The sequence below is a fragment of the Micromys minutus genome (assembly GCF_963924665.1).
Source record: "Micromys minutus genome assembly, chromosome: 31".
Lineage (NCBI taxonomy): Eukaryota > Metazoa > Chordata > Mammalia > Rodentia > Muridae > Micromys > Micromys minutus.
Window position 1 is genome coordinate 11,017,875 of NC_137966.1, and position 9,271 is coordinate 11,027,145.

Sequence of the window (9,271 nt, forward strand, 5' to 3'; positions counted from 1 at the left end):
TTGCAACTGAAGATCATGGCATTCGGAGCCGGAACTCTCAGTCTGGTTGTTTGCTCTCTCTCTCTCTCACTCACTCTCTCTCTCTCTCTCTCTCTCTCTCTCTCTCTCTCTCTCTCTCTCTCTGCCCCTCCCCTTTCACCATATTGTTTCTCCCTGCCCCATCCCTTCTGACATTCTCTCCCTCCCTCCCTCCCTCCCTCCCTCCCTCCCTCCCTCTTCCTCTCTCTCTCTGCCCCACCCCTTCCACCATACTCACTCCATTCTCTCTCTCTCTTCCTCCCCCTCCCTCTCCCTCTCTCTCCCCTCCCCTCCCTCTCCCCATCTCTCCCATCCCTTCCCCCTCCCCTCCCCTCCCTCTCCCCATCTCTCCCATCCCTCTCCCCCTCCCCTACCCTTCTCCTCTTCCCTCCCTCCTCCCCTCCTCTTCCCCTCCCTCCTCCCCTCCTCTTCCCCTCCCTCCTACTCTCCTCTTCCCCTCCCTCCTCCCCTCCCCTCCCCCGCCCTTCCTCTCCTTCCCCCTCCCCTCCCCTTCCCTCCCCCTCCCTCTGTCCCCTTTCTTTTCCCCTCCCTTTCCCCCTCCCCCTCTGTCTCAAGACTTGATGTTTGAACCAATGTGGTGACACAAGTGTCCTTGAAACTGACCAGGGGGCTCCAGCACTAGTCACATTTGGCATGCCTGGTCCTCCTTCAGGCACTAAATAAATGATAAGACAAGGCACCTCCCAAATACCCTTTGACACTTGCCAGGGAAGCATGTCCTCTCCTGGTCCCTTATGTACTGAGCTCGGAAAGAACCCTCCACTGGAGTCACAGCCCCCACAGATAACTAGCTCACAGACAAGGAGACACAGACCCCAGTTCAAATGAGTGTGATTCCTGCAGGACACATGGTCGTGGGAGTGGCCAGGGGTGGCAAGTGGGGGTGTGAGGGAATGAGGGGGGACCATCAAGACTGACTCGAGAAAGGAAACAGAGACCTGAGATACAGCTTTTGAGTTCACTCTGAAACAGGAGTCTTTGAATAATTCCACTGAACCAGCCACCAACATTTTTCACCCAGTGTTAGAGCTGCAACCAGGCTGTGAAAATGGACATCTGTGCTGTAGGGGAGATGTTTAGTAGCAAGTCAGGAAAACCCCATTCCTCTTGCAGCTCATTCTCAGGCATGGAGACAAATATGTTACAAACAGAGCAATTACTGGTTGAGGGGACTATTGTGGGGGAAATGAGAGCAATGATGACTCAGAGAGGAGGAGGGAGAGGGAATCCATTGGTCTCAACAGGAAACAGTGGGCACATTCAAACTGGGTAGTTTATCAGTGAGAGTTCGCCATAGTGTGGGCAAATATCGATGAGGGAGAGTTATGAGGGTGTGTCTGTAGCTACACCCTAGAAGGTAAAAAAGAAGAAAACAGGACCTAGAACGAGACGTACTAGACAAGCTTCCAACAATGGTGCAAAGAACTTTAAAAGAGATGCAGCCATCTTCATCCCCAGAAGGGAAAGACAAGAGTAACAAACACAACAAAAACATCAGTGGATCTGCTATGTCTTCTGTTGATATATATATACATATATATAATATATATATATATACATATATACACACACATATATTTATACACACACACATATATATTTATACACACACACATATTTATACACACACACACACACATATCCAATGGCAGGCAAAAGCAATTTAAGGATTGAAAGGCTCACAGTTCACGGGTATAACCATAGGGTTGGGGGCATCATGGTAGAAGAATCTTGGGGCAGCTGACCACATTGCATCCCCATCAGGAAACAGAATAAAGGGAAGTACACTGCTGCTTAGGTCCCTCTCACCCTTTGATTCAATCCAAGATGGCAGCCTGTGAAATGGAGTTGTCCTCATTTAAGGTGGGCCTCCCGACCTCAGTTAGCAACATTTCAGAGGTTTGTTCCTGCGGTGACTCTAAATCCCATAAAGTCGTCAGATTATGATCAGGCATATCAAACTGTTCCTGGACCTGCCCCTGAAGGCTCTCTGTGGAGCGGAGGCGAGGCTTTTAGGTTAGGAAGATGAGGTGACACTGGCCAATAGGAACGCTCAGTGTTCCATTGCCTTCCCTCATTAAACTTGTAGTCTTCAAGTGCTGTTACTTTTCAGTCACTCTAGGGATTGGCCGCAGTGTAAAGGGCCATCTGCAAACAAGGACATCTGCTATGGTTTGAAAAGAAAATATAACTTATGTTTGTTCCCCGGATGTTGGAGCTATTTTGGAGAGGCTTTATGAAGCTTCAGGAAGTAAGGCCTCACTGGAGGAAGTGGGCCACTGATAAGGAAGCCCTTGTGGGTTCTGATCCCTGGACTTCTTCCTGTTTGCTGGTGACCCACTCCTACCATGACACACATACGCGCGCGCGCGCACACACACACACACACAAACACTCATGGGCCACAATGACGTCTGCCAAAACACATGGGCTGTGCTGGCAGGTTTTATGTCAACTTCACACAAGCTAAAATTATCTGAGAAGAGAGAACCTCAAGTAAGAAGATGCCTCCCTAAGATCAGGCAAGCTTTGAGGGTATTTTCTTAATTAGTGATTGATGGGGAGACCCGGTGTATTGTGGGTGGGGCCATCTCTGGGGTGGTGGTCTCGAGTTCTATGAGAAAGCAGGCTGAGCAAGCAAGCCATGGGGAGCAAGCCAGTAAGCAGCATCCCTCCAGCATCAGCTTTTGCTCCCAGGTTCCTGCTCTGTTTGAGTTTCTGATCTGTCTTCTTTCAGTGATAGACTGAAATGATGGGCAAACATGCCAAATAAACCCTCACTCGACAAAATAAGAGTACTGTGCTTAATGATTTCTAGATATCAGGTAGTACTGTATACAGAAAGCACAGGCTCCAGAGGCTGTTGACTGGGAGCCCAAGCTCTCTGTTCACCCAGAGGCCTGGTAGTGGGTATAACACACCTATGAGTCTTAGCTTGGCCATCTGCCAGTGGGAGTGATGGTGAGTACCAGGCCCAGACAATGTCTTCCAATTAAAAAGTCCTGGCACTCTGGGTGCAGAGTAGAGGCACCATGCATGCTTATTTGGGACCTTCAAGGCAACTCAGTGAGCGAGCAGGTAGCTCTGAGACAGAAGGCAGGCGTTTGAAGCCAACCAGCGCTGTCACTTTCTCCCCAGGGACTTTGAACAAGTTGCTTGACCTCTCTAAGTCTGTTTCTCTCATGTAAGATGTTTTGAGTTTTGCCAGAATTGAGCGAAATCATAGATTTCTCATATTTGTCTCCTATAGTCCAGTGGTTACTGGGGTATTAGTGACTACAACATTGCCATGGTTTTCATTGGGACAGGATTGTACTTCTAAGTCACTAATCTAATTTTGCCTTGCCCTGGGTTACAAGCATCCAAGATGCTAGAAAAGCAGAACACCGGTTTACATCAGACATCCTAATCACCAAGAATTGCTGACCCCAGGCCTCGAGACCTCAATATATTGCTCTAACTTCTGTTAAAGCCCCGGACAGGACACAATAGCAGGCACAAGAAACTCTAAGGGCTGAGATGAGAGCTGCTAATTTAAATGAATAGCTTTGGTAAAGTGGGCCCTCCCCTAGGGTCTGAGGGAGATAATGACAGCCAGTGTTTGGAGGCTGGAGCCTGCCTGGTTGTATGCTGCCTCTAGGGCCAAGCATTGCTATAGCAACAAATGACTTAGCAACAGCTTTGAACAGACTGCGTCTTTGAAAGAGTTTACATAATAGCGATTATGGTTGTGTTCTCTCTGGAAGGGAAAACAGGACGTTTCTTGTCCTCTCAAACATTAAGGACATTTGAAGGATCAATCCCTTCTCAGAAGCTGTACAGTAAGTGGGTGGGGAGCCTTGAAGGCTATGTGTGCATTACAATACAGGCAGTAGTTTCCTCGGAGATTGAAGGTGAGCGTTATTTTTCTTTGTGGGCACAGGTAAAGATTGGGGACCCTTTTCACTATTTAAAGTAACATTTCTATTTCATTTCTGAATAGCATCATATTTTATTCATCGTTCTTTTATATTTGATTTCCCTATCATCAAATACAATTGTTTATTGAACATATTTAAGATTTATTTTTTTTTATTAATTCTTAGCTAACACATAATTACGCATGTTAATGGAGTGCCGTGTGAAAGTTTGATACATGGATGCACTGTAAAATGCTTCAAATAAGCTAAGCAGACCCATCTCCACAAATGTCACTTATTTATGGTGAAAGGCTTCAGTTCTTTTAATAAAAAACCATAACCTTAGAAGCGATACACGGCGTAGAGTACACAAGACTGGCAATGTAGAAAAGGTAACTGTGGCTCAGGTCAGGACTTGGCCTGGCACTGGTGGAGAAATGGCTCTTGTGGCTTCACAACACATAGCTGCCAGCATCTGATGGGAACACCCCAAAGGCCAGTCAGTGACATCCTGCTGAAGGGTGAGTTCGGATCCTGCCATGCTTGCTCACCGAGGACCATTCCCATCCATCATTTCTTGACTTAAAAGTACATGGAGCCATCTCCCAAGACCAAAGAGTGTGCAAAGTGTAACAGGGAAATATGTCTAGGTGTACTGTAAGGGTTTTCCTGTAGATCTCATGACTTTGTTGGGAAATGAGACTAAAGAGACAGCACAATGCCTGAGTGTATTTCTGCTGTTGCTGTTGCCTCATATCATGACAAAGCCTCTGAAGTGAATGATTTAAAAGAAAGAGATGCTTATTGGGGTCCACAGTTCCAGAAAGTTCAGCACACAGTCCTTCAATCTTACCGTTCCAGACCTGTAGCAAGAGCATGTGTAACCATGGGTGAAACAGAGGGAGCTGCTCACTTCACCATGTCTGGGAAGGACCAGGATCTCAAGATCCCTTTCAGGGGCACACCCCTGAGTGACGATGGAAATGTACTTGGTTATGCACCATCGCCTAAGGTTCTACCACCTACCAATTCTGCTGACAACCAGGCCTGCTAGCACTTGAGCCTATAAGGCCTGTTTCAGATCCTAACAGTGAAATTTGGTGGCTTGGGAAGCAATATTTTTCTCTGATATGTTGTTTCAATAGAAAATATCCTATGACTGGGAAAATAAGGGTGGAGAGGAGATCAAAGGGGAAATTATCTAAGACAGAAAAACTTCCATGTGCATTTATTAAGCTCCATTTTTTTTTATACTGGGTATTCATTCACTTGAATTAATTCACGGTTTGATGATAAACACTTAGGCAATTAAAATATACTGTATTCACAACTACTACACAGTAAAGAGTAAAGCTGTAGAGGCTTTGGTTCAGACTTGGGTGTGAATATTTTAGCACATAGCCAGATATGTGAGCTCAACCCCTTGCTTGGGGTTCTAGCAGTAGGCAGTGCAGCCTACTGTTTTAACACTTTTGTGTATGATCCCAGAGCTCTAAAATCCTTAAATAAAATGGGTTAGGACTGAGAGGGTTTGTGGGTTTCTGGGGAGTCATCAAGCTTCCTTGACCCATTAGACCATTTGTCTTGCTGTCGCTGTAGCTGCAGCTCTGGCCTGGCTGGATGTCCTCTGTCCAACGCACATCCCTGTGCCTGTCTGGAAACCCAGATTGGGACACTTAGTCTGCTAAGCCTTTCCATCCAACTTCATTTTTTAATTTTGTCAGTGCCATGAATTAAGAAGGAAACGGATCCGATTTATTAATTCCAGCCCTGCTCCATGATTGTGCCCAGAGGCTTATAGAGACACTGTAAATCACAAAGAATAATAATTATAATAAAGAATAGCTCTCTGTTGAAAAGCTGCCTTAGGGGACATCTGTCAACTTCTCAGGGACCTCCAGAGAGCCAGCTTCCTCTTTCTTCATTCCAGAATAAACCATGGGGAAAGAAGTCTGTGAGTGACAGAAACTTCAGGGCCAGCAGAAGAGAGATTCCCACTCTGACCCCTTTCCTGGATAACCTTGCAATTTCTTATCCTTAAGAAAAAAAAGAAGAAGAAGAAGAAAAGTAAAAAGAAAGGAAATGGGGGATTTAACATATGTTAGCAGAGAAAGTTGACTGTGATCCGGGATCACAACAGCCCTGAATATAGACTAAACACATACTTAAAGAGCCCTCATTATGTACAGGAAGAAGCCAAAGCCTTCAAGCCCATAATTACCATCTGCATGTACAACGTAGAGCTGGGATTTAACCCCAAGAACCATGTCATGCTGAGGGGTTAGAAACTTAATGTGGCCTTGATGGAAGAACTGGGCCACTGGAAATGATTTAAGCAAACCTTGCCCTCTAAAGTGGTTTCCTTATGTAGAAACTGACACACATTTCTTTCTGACTATGAATCAGTCTGGGTCAGGTACAGAACTAAATATAGGGGTCTCCTTACTCCCAATTTCTTTTCTCATGGTTTCAGCTACTTGTCATCAAACATGATACTACTACCCTGAATGTCTGCAGGATATATGTGATTAAAATATTTAATAGAAGATTCCAGAAATAAAGTAGTTTGTAAGCAGAAAATAACTTTTATTTAACATTGTGATGGCTTGTTCTAATGTTAGCTGGCCACAAATTAGAATCACCTAAGTAGAAAGCGTCAACTGGAAATTGTTCTAATTCCTTTAATTAATACTTTGTGATCAATTAATTAATACTATCATATCAATGTGGTTGATACCACCACCAGTCCTTGGTTAGATAAAAAAAGCAAGATGACCAAGCCATGGTGTGGTGGTTTGAATATGTTTTGCCCAGGGAGTGGCACTATCAGGAAGTGTGGCTTTGTTGGAGTAGGTGTGGCCTTATTGGAGGGTATGTCACTATGGGCATGGGCTTAGAGAGTGATTTAATTAGGGTTTTACTGCTGTAAACAGACACCATGACCAATGCAAGTCTTACAATGGATAAAATTTAATTGGGGCTGGCTTACAAGTTCAGGGGTTCAGTCTATTATCATCAAGGTGGGAGCATGGCAGCTTCCAGGCAGGCATAGTGCAGGAGGAGCTGAGCGTTTTATATGTTCATCTGAAGACTGTTGGCAGATTACTCACTTCCAGGCAACTAGGACAAGGGTATTAAAAACCCACACCAACAAGGCCACACCTACTCCAAGGAGGACATATCACCCAACACTGCCACTTCCTGGGCCAAGCATATACAAACTATCACAGAGAGCTTCGCCTTAGCTGCCTGAGGATGCCAGTCTTCTCCTGTTTGCCTTCCGAATAAGACATAGAACTGTCAGCTCCTCCAGCACTATGTCTGCCTGCCTAGACATTGTTATGCTTCCCACCATGATGATAATGGACTGAACCTCAGAACCTGTGAGCCAATCCCAATTAAATGTTGTTCTTTATAAGAGTTGCCTTGGTCATGGTGTCTGTTCACAGCAACGGAAACTCTAAGACACATGGAGAAAAGCTAGCCAATAAATCCCTCCATGATCTCAGCTTCAGTTCTGGCCAGTGGGTTTCTACTTTCGTTCCTTCCCGGACTTCCCTCAGATGGACCACAGTGGGAAAGTATAATTCAAATGAGTTCCATTGTTTCCAAGATGCTTTGGTCATGGTGTTTTATCATAGCAACAGAAAGCAAACCAGTGCAAACATTATAATTGTCCTATTTTGCTATAGGCATGTACATACAGTATGGAACAGAAGAAGCCCTAAGGCAGTCAAGCATGGGATGGGTGTGTACTTTGGCATGGTCATGCTAATTCTTCTTTCCCACACTGACTGAATAAACATGTGTCTATGTGTCTGTCCTTTATTCATTCCCACACCGCTCCTGGCCATACAGGACATGGAGTACATATAAGAAAATTCAGAGTATATAAAGAGTTTGATATTGTCTAAGGTTCAAGCAGCCCCAGTGAGTCTTGGAATATAAGAATAAAGGGGTTGAGTCTCTTTGTAAAACAGAAAGCAAGGGCACGACTTCAGCTACAACCAGCTCAGCTAGTCGGAGAGGAAGAATGGCAGACTAGTGCAGTGAGTGTTTATGGGTCTTAGTAATGCAGGTGACAGGCCGACATGATGTAAAGGTCTCGGGGAAATTCTTGGCAATCTCAGAGAGAGGTAAAGGCACATAACGTAGCTTCTGCCTCATAGAGTGAGCCTGAGCCCAGCTCTAGGCTTCTCTAAGCCTCAGTGTCCTCATCTGTGAAGTGGGTATAAATCACACTAATGGAATATGAGAAACTGAAGGTCATGCCTAAGAGCTCCAGGTTCCAATCAGCGTCGCCTGTCACCAGGTTCATGCTGATTCTACCTCATACAATGTGTGTCTGTCTTGTTCCCATCACCTCCAGTTTAAACAGACCGCTGTCATGTTTGCTTGGACTTTACAGGATACTTCCTAACTGTACTGAGTCCTATATATTCTCGTCATCTTCCACGACCATTACCATGCCCCTTCTACATAAGACCCCTTAGTGGCTTCTGTCAAGAGGAAGGGGTTGATAGATACATGATAGATAGATAGATAGATAGATAGATAGATAGATAGATAGATAGATAGATAGGTAGATAGATGATAGATAGATAGATAGGTAGATAGGTAGATACATGATAGATACATGATAGATAGATAGGTAGATAGGTAGATAGATGATAGATAGATGATAGATAGATGATAGATGATTGATAGATAGATGATAGATAGATAGATAGATAGATGATAGATAGATAGATAGATAGATAGATAGATGATAGATAGATAGATGATAGATAGATGATAGATAGATGATAGATGATAGATAGATAGATAGATAGATAGATAGATAGATGATAAATAGACAGACAGACAGACAGATAGACAGGATGATTCCTGATGGCCCCGCCTCCTTTTGCCCTATACTACTGCTCTATAGCCTGCAGACATTTGTCTCTCCAGTCTGCAGGCTGCCTCCTGATGCAGTGCTTTTGATCACAATGCTCCCTCTGCCTGAAGAGTTCTTTCTTCACACCCCGGTTCAGGTGTCCCTCCTCAAAGAAGCCACTTCAAGAAGCCACCATGTCCATATCATATCCCTTAAGGTATGTCTCCTTACACAACCATGTCTGTTTAAATAGTTGCTTCATATCCGTATCATGAGCTTCATATGAATGCCTCAGTAAAGGCTGACATACAGGACCCATAAAATCTTATGGCCCAATGCGATGTACCATCATCTTGGTTTGTCGTGAGTGACTTTACTCTACAAAGTTTACACAAACCTCCTAATAATGGACTGTGTGAGCATGGTCTGGGAACTCCAGCCTGTCTCCTCCACA